The following is a 14,996-nucleotide window of genomic DNA, read 5'->3' as shown; positions in this document are numbered from 1 at the left end:
TCCACATGTTCCCTATGCTGAGTCTGTTGCAGGTGGGGTGGAGAAGGCTGTGAGGAGCTGAGTGTGGACGGGGCCTGTGCCCAGCTGCTGTTGAGTCCATCATGGGCTTTATGTGGTCAGTCCTCAGCTGGGTCAGCTTCACTGCTCCACTGTCCTTGTCCCTTCAATGAAAACTTGTCCATCAGGAGCTGTGACCACAGAGGCTCAGACATCTCCCAGGGCGGCTCCTGCACACAGGAGTCTCTGTGTTTCTGAGACAAATTTTCAGACCCATTCAGCTCCTGGCCTCCTTCTAGGGCTCCTCTTCTGCTCTGCTCTCCTGCCCTCTCTCCCTGCCCTGGTTCCAGTGAGAGTGGTGCTAACTCCAATCCCAACTCATGAATCTAAAGCAGAGTCTAATTTAGACTTATATTTGTTTATGAAATTGGATCCAGCATCAAAGACTGTTCTTTCCTGAAGGGAGAAACCTGGTTGTGTGTTGTAGTGTGTGTGGGGGTTGGTGTGGGAGGAGGGGTGGAGGAGGAGGAACACACAAGCCGCCCTGCTAAGAACAGCACAGGTGGACTCAATTCAGTGTGAGGGGACCTCTTGCTGTAGCTGCCACAAAACAGTACTTGGCCTGAGTCTGTGTTAATAAAGATGCTGCCTTTAGAATGGGAGGTGTTCTATAGTGATCATTCATGCAACTGACCTTTGTTGTTGGCCATAGGACAGCATGGTTCTGCTTCTAGCGAACATCATTGAAGTAAAATGAGAAAAATAAATCTCTTACTTTTTGGAGCATGTGTTCTAGTGGGAAAAGGCAGACAATAGATACACTATAACCAGAGCAGGGAAAGAAGGTGCTAGAAGGTGGTAAGTGCTGTGAGGCAGGTGATCCAGAGTGTGGTTAGTGTGCACAGCATAGGTGGCTGTTGTGCTGGGTCATCAGTGTGTGCCACATTGCAAAGGTGACCTTTGAGGAAAGAGTTGAGGGACATGAGGAGCTGTCCAAGAGGATATCTGGGGAAGTTCTTTCCAGGCAGAGGAAACTCCAGTGCAAATGCACTAGGGCAGGAAGGTGTCTGTGTTCCCAGGAGAGCATGGAGCCCAGGAGGGCTGGAGAGAGAAACTAAGGTGAGGTGAGAGATACAGCCAGGGCAGGTGGGCCTGGAGGGTGTGGGGAAGCATCTGACCTTTGGTCTGAGTGAGATGGGAGTTAGATGACAGTTTTGAGCAGAAGAGGGACATGATACAACTTCTCTTGTAAAAGATCTGTGACTGCTGTGCTGAGAACAAAACTGGGAGCCGAGGGATGAGGAAGGCATAAGAGAAAATAGCAGGAAGTGAGTGCGGTATTCCAGGCTGGAGATGTGGGTTACCTTGACTGTGATGTGAGCAGAGGAAATAGTGAAGTGTGAGGGGATTCTGGATGTATTTTAAGATGGATTCACAGCATCTACCATGGATTGTATGTGCCGTGTGAGAAAGATGGATTAAGGACACCCATAGTTGTAAAATGAATGAGTAGAAGGAAGGGTGGAGCTGTTGTCAGTGGAGATGGGGAGACTCTGGCAGGAGCATACTGAGGAGTGGGCATCCCAGGCACTCAGCGGAGGAGATGTCTACCAGGAATGCAGGTGAGGGAGCCAGGGTGGCAGTTGGACAGACAATTCCAGAGTTTAGGGGAAATGAGAAATAGACCGGACTGTAGAAATAGATTTAGGAGGTCACACCATATAAACAATACTTAAAACTCTCAAGCATGGATGAGGGCACCAAGGCAGTGATTGTGGAAAAGTATTAGCCAAAGGACTGAACCCTGGACCTCCAGTTCTAAGGGATCTGATTAGTCCACACCAGAGCCGACTGCACAGTTCTGACCCCACATATAGAGGACACTTAGACGAGGACCTTCCCATGTGCACAGGAATCACCTGGATGTAGTGCTGAGATCCAGGAAGTCTGGAGCTGGGCAAGAGACTCGATTTTTGACAAGGCCAGAGTTCATGTATCTGGTCTCCAGATCAAGAACACCAGGATCCTACATGTCTAAGCATCAGCCTCGCCTTTAGTGCTTGTAATATAAGCACAGACGCCACTGCTCACACCTCTGACATCCTTGGTCTTGTGCGTAATACTCTTGAATATAATACTTTGGGAAGCGGCCTGAGTATTTTCTAAACCCCCACCAGCAATCCTGTTGCTCAGCCAAATTGGAAACCACTGAGATCAGAGATCAGAGAGTTCCCAGGTTGGGTGGATGGGGTGGGTTTTCAAACCTTGTTTAAAAGAGGATTTTTCTCACAGCAAGGAGAGGCAGGATGTATATAATCAATTATGATGTGATCTTCCCTGTTGATCTCTCCACCATGGGGTAGAGGCCAGGTAGACAATTCAGGATGTGGCTCTCACACAAAGAACACCTTTGAGTGCTGCCCTCTGACACTGGGCCACACACTGATTTCTCACTCACTTCTTGGAGCAAACTATGAAAATAAATTTCTGTAATTTAGACATGAAGTCATATATCTGGTGTTGGTGGTTAATTTTATTGTGGGGAAGGCCACAGAACCAGGCTAAAAACTGCACATCCAGGAACAGAATCCACAGCCCACCCAGAATCAGGTCCCTCCTGGGAACAACTGCCCCTGCTGCTGAGCACAGACACCACTGCTCATACCTCTGACACCCTGGTGCTGGACACTGGACCCTGAGGCTAGGACAGATGTCACTGCTGTACCTGGAAACTGGACATCACCACCGCCACTCAGCCATCTTTACTAAAATGCATTCTGCACAGTCTCAGCTTCTCTGAGTCACCTCATTCTGGCTCAGATTCTGGCAGTGATAGAGGAGTTAAGAAGACGTTATTTAGGCAGATAGTGAGGGTACAGAGGTCTTCAGTAAGGTTTTCCTTTTAATGAAATGCAGCCTCCAAATAATTTTCTTTTAACAAAGAGCAGCCTGTAAAATTACTACATCTAACAAGAGAGATAGACTCTAATACAGTAATAATGGGGACTTCAACTTCCAACCTCAGCATTAGACAGATCATCTACACAGAAAATCAAGAAAGAAACACTGGATTTAAACTGGACTTCAGACCAAATAAAGCTGACGGTATTTACAAAACATTGTATCTAACACTACAGAATATACATTATTTTCATGAACACAAGGAACATTTTCCAGGAGAGAGCCTATGTTATGATTCCAGCTGTTGCCTATCAACATTCAGTATGATGTTGGCCTGGGTTCGTCATAGATCATAGATGGCTTTTACTATGTTGAGGTGTGTTCCTTCAATACTCAAGTTTATTGACAGTCTTTTTAAACATGAATAGATGTTGAATTTTATCAAAAGCCTTTTCTGCATCTGCTGAGATAATCATGTGGTTTTAGTCTTTAATTCTGTTTATGTGATGAATCACATTTATTGATTTGCATATATTGAACCAACCTTGCATCCTGGGGATGAAACCTGCTTGATTGTGGTGGATAAGCTTTTTGATGTGCTTCTGAATTCCATTTGCCAGCATGTGGTTGAGGAATTTGTATCAATGTTCATCAAGAATATTTGCCTGAAGTTTTCTTTTTTTGTTTTTTGTTGCATCTCTGCCACATTTTGGCATGAGGATGGTACTGGCCTAATAGAGTGATTTAGGGAGGAGTCTTTCCTCCTCATTTTTTTGGGAATAGTTTCAGTAGGAATTGTATCATCTCTTCTTTGCACATCTAATATAATTCCCCTGTCAATCATCTGGTTCTGGGCTTTATTTTGTTTGCTAGGCTGTTTATTACTGCCTGAATTTCAGAACTCATTATTTGTTCAGGGATTCAATTTCTTCCCAGTTCAGTCTTGGGGGGCAGGGATGTGTATGTGTTCAGGAATTTATCCACTTCTAGATTTTCTAGTTTATGTGCATAGACGTGTTTATAATATTTTCTGGTGGTTGCTCATATTTCTGTGAAGTTAGTGGCAATGTTCTTCTTATTGTTTGATTGTGTTCATTTGAATTTTTTCTCTTTTCTTCTTTATTCATCTAGCTAGTGGTCTATTTTTTTTAGATTTTTTAAAATAACCTTCTCAGTTCCCTGATGTTTTGATTTTTTTTTTGTCTCTGTCTCCTTAAGGAGATAATACCTTGTTAAATTTTGTGTTTTGGTTATTTTTTGTTTTCTGCTAGCCTTGGGATATGTTTGCTCAGCGAATTTCATTCCTATCCATATTCTGAATTCTCAAGTTCTTTTAGTTGTGATTTTAGGTTGTTGACTTGAGATCTTTCTAACTTTTTGATATGGGCATTTACTGGTATACATTTCCCTCTTCACACTGCCTTAGCTTTTCACCAGCCATCTGGTACATTGTATCTTTGTTCTTATTAGTTTCAAATAACTACTTGATTTCTGCCTTAATTTCATTATATTCCCAAAAGTCACTCAAGAACAGGTTACTCAATTTCTATACAATTGTATGGTTTGAGTAAATTTCTTATTCTTGATTTTGAATTTGATTAGATTGTGGTCCAAGAGACTGTTACGACTTCAGTTATTTTGCATTTGCTGAGGAGTGTTTTACTTCTGACTGTGTGATCGATTTTAGAGTAAGTGCCATGTGGCAATGAGAAAAATATATATTCCGTTGTTTTGAAGTGGAGCCTTCTGTAGCTATCCATCAGGTCCATTTGATACAGAGCTGAGTTCAGGTCTTGAATATCTTTGTTAATTTTTCTGTCTTGATGATCTAATGTTGTCATTTGGGAATTAAAGTCTCTCACTATTATTATGTGAGATTGTAAGTCTCTTTGAAGGTCTCTAAGAATTTTCCTTATGAATCTGTGTGTTCCTGTATTGGATGCATATATATTTAAGATAATTAGGTCTCCTTGTTGAAGTGAACCCTTTACCATTATGTAACACCTTTATTTGTCTTTTTTTTATCATTGTTGGCTTAAAGTCTGTTTTGCCAGAAGCTAGGATTGCAACCCTGGCTTTTTCTGCTTTCCATTTGCTTGGTAAATTTTCCTCCATTGCTTTATTTTAAGCCTATGTGTCATTGCATGTGAAATGAGGGTATTGAAGACAGCGTACTGATAGGTCTTGGTTCTTTATCCAGCTTGCCACTCTGTGTCTTTTAAATGGGACATTTAGCCCATTTACATTTAAGGTTAGTATTGATATGTATGGGTTTGTATTGTGTTATTAGTCTGTGTACTTCAGTGTGTTTTTGTCGTGGCTGGTAACTGTCTTTTGATACATACTGTCTTTCCTTTCCATATTTAGTGCTTCCTTCGGGAGTTCTTGTAATGCAGACAAGTGGTGGTGGTAATGAATTCCTTTGGCATTTGTTTGTCTGAAAAGAATCTTATTCAGACTGGCTATTTTGTCATTCAGCTCCTGCAATGTTTTGTCATGATTTTTAGCTTCCTTGCATTGGGTTACAGTGTACTCCTTTAGCACAGTGAACTTTATTCCTATCCATATTCTGCATTCTACTTCTGTTGTTTCAGCCATCTCAGCCTTAGCCTGGTTCTGAACCCTTGCTAGCTTTTTCATTTTCAGCATTCTTGTGCCGATCCTTTTTTATCTTTGTGGGCTTATGTACCTTCAATCCTTGAGTTTGCTGACTTTTGAATGGGTTTTGTTTTTCTCCTCTTTTGTCTTTTAATAGTCTGGACACTTTTCTGTAGGGCTGCTGCAGTTTGCTGGGGGCCTGTTCCAGTCTGCAGTTCCCTCAGATTTTCCAGTATCTGGAGGTATCACCAGTGAAGGTTATGTAACAGCAGAGATGGCAGTCTGCCCCTTCCTCTGGGAGTTCTGTCTCAGGGAAGTACAGGCTTATTGCCAGCCCAAACACACCTGTAGGAGGTGCTGGAGACCTTGGTTTGGAGGTCTTGCCCAGTCAGAAGGAACAGCACTGGGGATCTGTTTTAAAACATAGTCTGGCCATGTTTTTTACAGAGCAGCTATGCTGTGCTGGGAGTCCACATTGATCCCTGGTTGCCTTGGACACTGAAGCTCGAAGACTGGAATGGCANTCTGGGAGTTCTGTCTCAGGGAAGTACAGGCTTATTACCAGCCCAAATACACCTGAAGGAGGTGCTGGAGACCTTGGTTGGGAGATCTTGCCCAGTCAGAAGGAATAGCTTTGGGGACCTGTTTTAAAACATAGTCTGGCCATGTTTTTTACAGAGCAGCTATGCTGTGCTGGGAGTCCACATTGATCCCTGGTTGCCTTGGACACTGAAGCTCGAAGACTGGAATGGCACAGTCACCCAAACAGCAAAGTTGGGGGCCCACCCCTCCCTGAGGAGCTCTGTCCCATGTAAGCTCAACACTGCTGCAAGTGGCTGGAATTCTAAGCCAAAAGAATCTCATCCTGTGAAGCCATATGGAGGTGAGGCCTGCAGATCATCACTGTTTGGCCCTGTGAATTCAGCCTCTTTCCTGGGGGTATGTATGGGGATCTAACCTCCCACTTTGCCAGAGTTGCAGTTACTTTTGCCAGGAAGCTAGAAACCTGGAGTATCTAAAGCTCCATGAGTTGAAATGTTTCCTTGATTAATCACAATGCAAGTACCTGGATGTTTCAGTTGAAAGTGCTGCATTGACTTGCACCTATCATTCCTCCCCATGAGAGAAGGTGAAAATCAATAAGTGGAATCCAGTAGAACTCTTTATTTAGAAAAATAGTAAACCAAATGCAATACTGTATTTCTGGAGGAGGTACAGAGATTAGTGCCATCATCAAAAGGGTTAAAATATGCAGCCAAAACAATTCCCATCAGCTGCAAATTCATCTCACTTATTTGATCAGTGTAGAAAACAGAGGAATCTTAAAGATGTTGATTGAGAACAATAAATTTAAATGGTGACCTTAATTGCAGCTACTGTGCCAGATGTGGTTTTATTACTTGAACAAATTAAGACGTCTCCTGTTACCTGGTATGCGGCTGTTGATATGGAAACTGCTTTTTTTCCCAGGTCCACTAATAAAGAGTACAAGAAAGTTTACTTTCAACTGCCAAGACCAGCAATACACATACACTATCCTACTGCAGGGATATATCAACTCTGCAGTTCTGCAGCTCTATATTATAATTTAGTCTGCAAGAAACTTAATCAACTTTCCCATCCACAAGACACTGCCCTGACCCATTCCATGGATGACATTATGCTGACTGGATCTAGTAAACAAGAAGAAGCAACTACTCTAGATGTATTAGAAATAAATTTGTGTGTCAGAACATAGGAAATTTATCTGATAAAAATCAGGAGCCCCCCCCCAGTGAAATTTCTAGGGGTCCAGTGATGGGGGCACATTAAGATAGTCCTTCTAAGGTGAAGGATAACATGTTGCATCTGGCTCCTCCTACAGCCAAAAAGCAGGCACAATACCCACTGCACTGTCATTTCAGAGGCAGCATGTTCCTCATCTGGGTGTGCTACTCTAGCCCATTTACTGAGTGACCTGAAAAGCTGCTAGTTTTCAGTGGGGCCCAGAACATAAGAAGGCTCTGCAACAGGTCCAGGATGCTGTGCAAGTTGCTCTGCCACTTGAATAAAATGATCCAGTGGATCCAACAGAGACTGAATTGACAGAGGCAGACAGAGACCTACTTGGAGACTTTGGCAGCCTCCTGTAAGTGAATCACAGAGAATAATTTTAGATGCATGCTAGGAGAGAAAAGGTAATGTGGCAGGACTGGAAGCCATGAGAAATGCCCTGCCACCCTCTGCAGATAACAACTCTCCCTTTGAGAAAAGCTTTCGGCTTACAACTGGGCCTTAGTAGAGACTGAATGAGTCACTATGGGCCACCAAATGGCCATGTGACCTGAGCTACCCATCATTAATTGGGTGTTGTCTGACACACAAGCCATAATGTTGAGTGTGCACAGCAGCACTCCATCAGCTAGAGGAACAGGTATACAGGAGATCAGGTTGAAGGAAGCCCTGAAGGCACAATTAAATGACACCAGGAAATGTCCCACATGCTCATGGCTCCCAGTTCTGCTACATTACCTTTCTCCCATAGCCTGTACCTAATGCATCATAGGAGAGTTCCTTAAAATTAGTTGACTCAGGAAGGGAAAACTAAGATCTGTGGATAGATAGTTCTTTATAGTATGCAGACATCTCTTCAGGGACATCCTGAAGAATTGTGTTGAAGGGAGATATTCCCAGTAGACAGAACTTTGAGTAGTGTAGCTGGTTATTAATTTTGCTTCAAAAGAGAAATGAACACAGATGTGACTGTATATGGGTTTATAGGCTATAGCCAATGGCTTGATGGATGATCAGAGAATTTTAAAGAACATGATTGGAAAATTGTTGGCAAGAGGTTCTGGGGATAAAGTATGTTGATAGACCTTTCTAAATGTGCAAAAAATGGGCAGATATCTCTTATATGACTAATTCCAAAAGGTGACCTCAGCAGGGGAGGTTTTATAAAGTGGATAGGATGACTCATTGTTTGTATACCTGTCATCCTCTTTGCTTAGTGAACTCATGAACAAAACGGCCATGGTGGTACAGGTGGAGATCATGCGTGGGCTCAGTAACATAGATTTCTACTCACCAAAGCCCACCTGGCTACAACCACTGCTGGGTACGTACCAAATCTGCCATCAGCAGAACCTACACTGAGTCTCCAATATAATGCCATTCCTGGAGGTGATTAGCCAGCTACTGGTGCAGGTTGATTACATTGAACAGTTACCATTGTGAAAGAAGCAGGGGCTTATTCTGCCTGGAACAGACATTTTCTCTGGATACAAATTTATTTTCCCTGCAAGTAGTGCTTCTGCCAAAACAATATTCGTGGACTTTAGAATGCCATATCTTCCCTATGGTATCCTACACCGTGTTGCTTGGAATCCAACAATTTATTTCACAGAAAATTAAATGCCACAATGGGTCCAAACTTAAGGAAATTCACAGGTCTTCTTGTGTTCTCCATCATCCTGAAGCAGCTGGTTTCATAGAAGGGCAGTATGGCCTTTTGATCATGAAGTTACAGTGTCAGCCAGGTGGCAATAACCTGCGGGTTTTTGGCAATGTTCTCCAGAAGTTGCATACGCTCTAAATCAGCATCCATTATATGGTCTCTTCATCCCATTGCAAAGATGCGTGTGTCCAGAAGTTACCAAATAGAAATGGGAGTCACAAGATTCACTATTACACATGGAGATCCATTTGCAAAATATTTGCCTTTTGTCCCCACAACCTTATGTACTGAGGGTCTAGAGGTTTTCTAAAGGGAGGAATGCCCCCTGAGGAGACACAGAAATGATTCCACTGAGCTGGAAGCTAAGACAGCCACCCAGCCCCTTCAGCTCCTCATGCTTCTGAATCAACAGACAAAGAAAGGAGTTACTGCACTGTCTGGGGTTATTGGTCCTGGACCTCAGAAGGAAATTGGTCTGCTACTACACAATGGCAGCAAACAAGACTATGGAATACAGGAGATCTTTTAGAGCATCTCTTAGTCATACACTGCCCTATAATTAAAGTAAATAAAAACTACAACAGCCCAAGTCAGGCAGGACTACTAATGATTCATAACCAGAATGAATGTCTGATTTGCCCAAGCAAGAAAAGAAATCTGGTCAGCTGAGGGACTTGCTGAAGGTAATGGAAATATGGGATAGTTAGTGAGAAAAACTATTTATAAATACTAGTTGTGACTGGCACAGTGACTCATGCCTGTAATCCTTGCAGTTTGGGAAGCTGAGGTGGGTAGATTGCTTAAGTCTAGGAAAGTGAGACCAACCTGGGCAACATGCTGAAACTCCATCTCTATGGAAATAAATACAGAAAACTAGTCAGGCTTGGTGGTGTGTTTGTAGTCCCAGCTACTTGAGAGGTTGAGGTAGGAGGATCACTTGTGCCCAGGAGGTGGAGGTTGCAGTGAGCTGAGGTAATGCCACTGCACTGTAACCTGGGCAACAGAACAAGACCCTGTCTCAAATAAATAAACAAATAAATAAATAAATACATAACCAGCTATAACCATGTGACCAGTTACAGAAATAAAGATGGTAAATGTTATGAGCATTACTTCCTTATGTTTTTATAATGATATTTATGTCTGTGTGTATGTATCCATACATGTATTAAGCAAATCCCTTTGTTTTCATCATTTCCTTATCATCTTGTAATAAAATATAGGATGTGCTAATAATAGTTTTTTTTATTAATGATGGTTTAATTTTTATTAAACAAGGTATTTAGGTTACAGTTTATCAAAGAGAAGAGTACATATCACATATTCAGTATGAATCTTTTTCTGAGGAAAGTGTTAGTGTGTTTTTAGTTCGATACAAGATAGCTGTATCATCTTTGACAAAAGTATGATTTTATAATCGTTTTTATTTGGAGACGAAGTAAGAAAAACGTTTATGGGTGCCAAGTTCACAAGCATGGACTGGGATGGTTGGTCTTATTTGTCAATTTGACTAAACCATAGTACCTACTTATTTAATCAAACACTAATTTATACGTTGCTATGATAATATTTTGCAGTTGTGGTTAAAATCTGATGTCAGTTGATTTTTTCTTTTTTTTTTTTTTTTTTTAGTTAAAATCTCACTTTGTCACCCAGGCTGGAGGGCAATGGCACGATCTCGGCTCACTGCAACCTCCTCCTCCTGGGTTCAACCAATTCTCCTGCCTCAGCCTCCAGAGTAGCTGAGATTACAGGCTCCCAGCTAATTTTGTATTTTTAGTAGAGACAGTGTTTGATCATGTTGGTCAGGCTGGTCTCAAACTCCTGACCTCAGGTGATTCACCCACCTCGGCTTCCCAAAGTTCTAGGATTATAAGAGTGAGCTGCTGGGCCCAGCCTCAGTTGATTTTATGAAAAGGAAATTACCCTCAAAAATGTGAGTAATACTTTTTGAATCAGTTGAAGGCCTTTGGGCAAAATGTGAGACTTTCAAGAGAAGAAAAAATTCTGCCTCAAGATGACAGTAGCAACTACAGTTTAGGTTTCCAGTCTGCCAGCCTGACCTATGGATTTTAGACTGAAGACTACAACGCTGTGTCTTTCCAGCCTGCCAGCCTTCTGAGGTGTAATTTGTGATATTAATAACATAAAACGAGGGGTGGAAAAAAACGTAAAGAAGCAGAGTTTTCATACTTGATTTAAGTTGTTTTCAATTCAAGATTGTTATAACTATATTGTTACATGTAATACCACAGTAATCACAAGGAAAATATACATAAAGTATACAGAAAAGAAAGTGAGAATGCAATTGAAACATATCACTAGAAAAAAATCAACTAAACACAAGGAAGGTTGGACTGAAGGAGATGAGGGAGGAAACAGCTATAAGACATGCATAAAACTAACATCACAATTACAGAATTAAGTCCTTCCCTATCAGTAACTACTTTAAATGTAAATGTATTAAACTCCACAATCAGAACTCAGAGATTATCACAATGGATAGAATAAAAAGAATCTTACCATATGCTGGCTATAAGATACTCACTTTGAATCTAAGAACACACACAAGTTGAAAGTGGAAGGATAGAAAAGATATTCATCAAAATAGTAACTAAGAATTTTTTTCTTATTTTAAAATATATATTTTTCTTCTTAACTTTTGTGGGTACACAGTAGGCATATACATTAATGGGTTACAAGAGATAGTTTGATACAGGCATACAATGTATACTAATCACATCAGTATCAATGGGGTATCCATCCCCTCAAGCATTTTATCCTTTGTGTTTCAAACACTCTGATTATACTCTAAGTTATTTTAAATGTACAATTAAGTTATTTTTTACTACAGCCATCCTGTTGTGCTAGCAAATACTAGGTCTTATTCATTCCTTCTAACTACTTTTTAGTACCTGTTAACTAACCATCCCTACTTCCTCCCCATCTCCTAGTATTCTTTCCATCCTCTGGTAACCACCCAACTAAGAATTTTTTATGATCTCTCATAGGGTTCGTGTGTTGGCTGGACTTAGATGATGGCCTGAGAGTTTTACATGGTTTAGAGATTGAAGTGGAAGGAACCAGATGCAAGCAGGATGGTTAACAGCAGTCCCCAGAACTGACACAACCACACTTTTGTCATATTTTATTGGCTAATGCAGATATCAGATCTGCTCGTGTTTAAGGGGGTGGAGAGACCTTACCTCTCGGTGAGGAAATGGTGAGTCAAACTAAAGAAAACCAAGTGTGATGGAAGATATTTTTGAAGCCCTCTTGGAAAAATACATGGAATCCAAAACATCCTATCTGCCAAAATGGAAGAACACCATCAAGCTTTATCCCTCAATTTTAAGCTTTGTGACTCTATAATATCCTGGGGAAGAACAGTGTCTTAGGAAGCAGATGTGGAGTTGAAGCTCTAAATATAGCCCCATCTATAGCCACACTGTCACTTTATTTTGATGAAATTTTATGTCATTTTTGATAAAATGGGGACCCACAAGTCTCTCTTCAGTGATCTCTCCAGTAGCAGGGATAATATGCTTCCCTCCTCCATAGTTCTGCTTTACAGATAAGGGGTCCAGGTCTGTTTCAATTATTTAAAACACCAGAGACTTGGATGCATGCATGCCACAAAAGGTGAAAGAATGCTCTGTCACTTCTTCTACCCTCACTCACTGCACCCTGAACAAACACTTGCTCTACCCTGACCTCTTGAATGAGGAGGCAGATCGCACTCCTGCCTAACCTTCAAGCTTCCAGAGCCAAACCTGCTGCCCAAACAGCAGGGTTCACTATAAAGACTAAATCCTACATGAAAAGCTCTCCATTCAGCCACCATGGCAGAAACTGAATCCCATGGAAAGGCCTAGAGTCACTCTGCCTTAAGAGGTCCGTTGTCATGTTCCTTCTGCCAAAATGAGGCCAACATATTCATGAAAATATGGGGTTTTGATAAGTAAAAATGATTACTACAAAAATTTAACAAATATGTTCTTTTTGTTACATCAACTGTTTGTCCTCCAAGTACAAAGAAAAGAAGCTTGCACAGCAGGAGAAGTTGTTTCCTCGTGAAAGAAGCCTCTTTCCAGTTGAAAAGCTGGAACAGGGGTCGCTAGAATGGAGCAAGACTTTCAGGTAGGACACAGCACTGGGTCTTGGGGCAGCCAGAGTTAAGGAGGGCTTACCTTCTGTGTGATACCACGCTTTGGTTCACCTTTTTTTTTTCTTCTTATTGCAAGAACAAAATTTCAGAGTATCAAGAGACAGAGTCAAGCAAAAGAGATTTACTCTATTTTATTCTTTAGAAAATGAAATCTCAGGATAATATAGACTGTTATGGGCTAAATTGTATCCCCTCAAAATTGGCATGTTGATGTTCTAAACCTCACTAACTCAGAAAGTGACTGCATTTGGAGAGGTCTTTAAGGGGGTCATTAGTAAAATAAGGACATATGAGTGGGCCCTAATTCAATATGACTGGTGTCCTTATAAAAAGAGAAGATTAGGATACAGACATGCAGAAGAATGACCATATGAAGACACAGAGAGAACACATCTACAAGCCAAAGAAAGAAGCCTTAGAAGAAATCAGCACTGCCAACACCATCACCTTTGACTTCCAGCCTCCAGAACTGTGACACAATACATTTCTGTTGTTTAAGTCACCCAGCGTGTGGTACTTTGTTATGGTCACCTTAGCAAATTAAAACAAACACATGACCCTGTGACGTGGTAAAAGTCTCATAAAACTGCATACCTCAACCATACCTTGGCTTTCTGTTGAAACTGCTCTCTGTAACCCTGATGTGACAGGTAAGCAGCCCAAATCCATGCTATCTTGGCTCCTGAGGCTTGTAATAAATAAAGTCTGTAATTTCCACCCATACCAAGACACTGTGTAAACTAATGCTTATCTTGACTTCTGTGACCACTTAAGTAACAATCGGAATGTCCAAAGTCCCCTGGCCCTTGGAGTGTCCGAAGCCCCTCACCCTCATCTCCACCCAGGAGGTGATTTACAGAATCCACTGGCCCTTGGAATGTCTGAAGCCCCTCACCCACACCCCTGCCCCTCAGCCTCACCCCGAGGTGGTTTATAGGTATAAAAGGTCTTGATACGCTCCTTTTGGGGCCACGAGTTGGAGAGACTCGAGTCCTACATGGCCACCGGCAATAAAGACCCTGCAATTTAGCATACTTTTGTCTTGGTGTGACTTTCTATGCTCACTCCAGCACAACATTTTGGAGGTCCCACCAAGATTTATCTTGGTCCATCACCAGACAAAAGCCTTCTCAGAGTCTCACCTGGGAGGCTGCTCCCACCTCAGGGACCTCTAGGGGAGGCGCCCCCTGAGACGTTCCAGGGCCCCAGAGTTCTGGCCCCATGGAGGACGGTAGACTGCCCCCCCCCGACATTCACCTGAAATTCCTCAGGGTCCCGAGAACCTGCGGAGATAAGTCAGGTCTGGAAATCAGGGATCCAGTCCATCGGGGGGCCTGAGTTGGGGGACTGGACGCGGTCATTGCAACTCTGACCAGGCAAGCCTATCGTGAGACATCACTGGAGGCTCAGGTTGCCTCAATGGAGGCTCGGGTAATTTAGTTTTCGATTGTTTTCCATAACCTTGGTGTGAGTGAGAGAGTGAGTGTGTATATATGTAGTCCCACAGCTGGAAGGCTACAGGGCTTGTATGGGCCTTCACCTGTGGTTTTATGGGGACTTCATAAGGCATAATAGCGATTCATCTCAGGACTGAAAATTCTGAGGTGACTAGGCCCGGGGTTTATACGGGTACACCTTACCCAAGATGCTCTGAAACATTCCTCTGGGGACATGTGACCGGGCAGGCATGAGTCTGGTCTCCCATCTGGGGGGCACCCATCCTTTGTCTGTCAATCCTATATGTGATTCTGTCTTTATCGTAGATTCACCAGTTTTGTTAGACTCCTGTGGGCTGATATACAGTGGTTTAGACCTGTTACTCTTGAGGTGGATAATATTCTCCATTGGCTAAGTGACCATTGACTTCAAGGAACTCTAATTGAGTTTAAACCCCTG

At 42.2% G+C, this 14,996-nt stretch overlaps 1 long non-coding RNA gene across 2 annotated transcripts; it reads left to right on the top strand.

The window, feature by feature from the left end:
* Positions 1 to 6,169: 6,169 nt before the first annotated feature.
* LOC119469831 lies at positions 6,170 to 13,814 on the top strand. 2 transcript variants are annotated; one of them, XR_005198680.1, is made up of 3 exons: positions 6,170 to 6,379; positions 6,967 to 9,615; positions 11,944 to 13,814. It is a non-coding gene; the product is annotated as an uncharacterized LOC119469831 (long non-coding RNA). The 2 variants fall into 2 exon arrangements; XR_005198681.1 differs by having other exon boundaries at positions 6,170 to 6,435.
* Positions 13,815 to 14,996: the final 1,182 nt, after the last annotated feature.

The sequence above is a fragment of the Cebus imitator genome, unplaced genomic scaffold (assembly GCF_001604975.1).
Source record: "Cebus imitator isolate Cc_AM_T3 unplaced genomic scaffold, Cebus_imitator-1.0 Scaffold877, whole genome shotgun sequence".
NCBI lineage: Eukaryota > Metazoa > Chordata > Mammalia > Primates > Cebidae > Cebus > Cebus imitator.
The sequence above is the reverse complement of the archived record's forward strand: the minus strand, read 5'-3'. Positions and strand labels throughout refer to the sequence as shown.